This window comes from Neomonachus schauinslandi, chromosome 4 (assembly GCF_002201575.2).
Source record: "Neomonachus schauinslandi chromosome 4, ASM220157v2, whole genome shotgun sequence".
NCBI classification, from domain to species: Eukaryota; Metazoa; Chordata; class Mammalia; order Carnivora; family Phocidae; genus Neomonachus; species Neomonachus schauinslandi.
This window is the reverse complement of record NC_058406.1, coordinates 10,987,954-10,989,010: the sequence shown is the minus strand read 5'-3', so window position 1 is coordinate 10,989,010 and position 1,057 is coordinate 10,987,954.

Here is a 1,057-nt window from a genome sequence, read left to right as displayed (position 1 = left end):
AGAGGGCCTTCTACAGATCTCTGGGGTTCTCTCCCTCCCTGTGTGTGTGTGTGTGTGTGTGTGTGTGTGTGTCCGTCCTCTCTGGTACTCTGTCCTGTAAAGTCTAGCTGCCTGGTCACCCTGGACTCTCAGCTCTGTCTTCACAACTCAGGGACTCTGCTGAGCTCTGCCTCAGTTTTCCTTTCCTGCACTGTAGCCCGTCAGCTCAAGGTAGTAAACCAGGGCAAGTATTAGGGCTCACCCTGTTTATTGTCCTTTCTCAGGGATTATTATCCTTTGTGGCTTTATGTCCAGTGTATTGAAAACCATTGTTTCATATTTTTTGTCCTCTTTTAGCTGTTTTAGGTGAGAAAGGAAATCTGGTCCCTGTTTCTTTATCATGACTTCTGGAAGTAGAAGTCTAAATATCACACCCATCTGGAAAACTTTTATGTCTCAAAACCATTGAATCTTGAAACTCTTAGGTTGCATACTATTGAACTCACACCCAATTTATTCCAGGAGAAGACAGCTATTATCTGTCCTTTATATCTCTACAGACTTAACCAAGAGCCTGCTACTTGGCTGACACTCAGTAAAAGCTGGAGTGGATGAATAAACTATTTTGAGCAAACAGCTGTCGGTCAGCTTATGGTGTTTTCTTCCAACATTTGTTGATGGGCTTTTGCAATTTTCTTCTTGCCTGCCAGCAGCAAATGAAAGCTAGGCAAAATGGAAATTTCTGGGACTTGTTATTCATGATTGTAATTATCCACAAAAATGCACCCTTTAAAAAAGCTTATTTGCAGGCATGAGGAAACTTTTAGGGATGAGGAAAATGTTCTAAAACTGGGTTGTGGTGATGGTTGCACAAGCTTACAAAAAATCATTGGATTGTACACTTAAAAATAGGTGAATTTTGTGGTATATAAATTTCACCTAAATAAAGCAGGTTTTTTTAAAAGATTATTTATTTTAGAGAGAGTGCGCGTAAGCAGGGGGAGGGGCAAAGGGAGAGGGAAGAGGAGAGAAGCAGACTCCCCCTGAGCGCAGAGCCGGACTCAGGGCTCAATCTCAC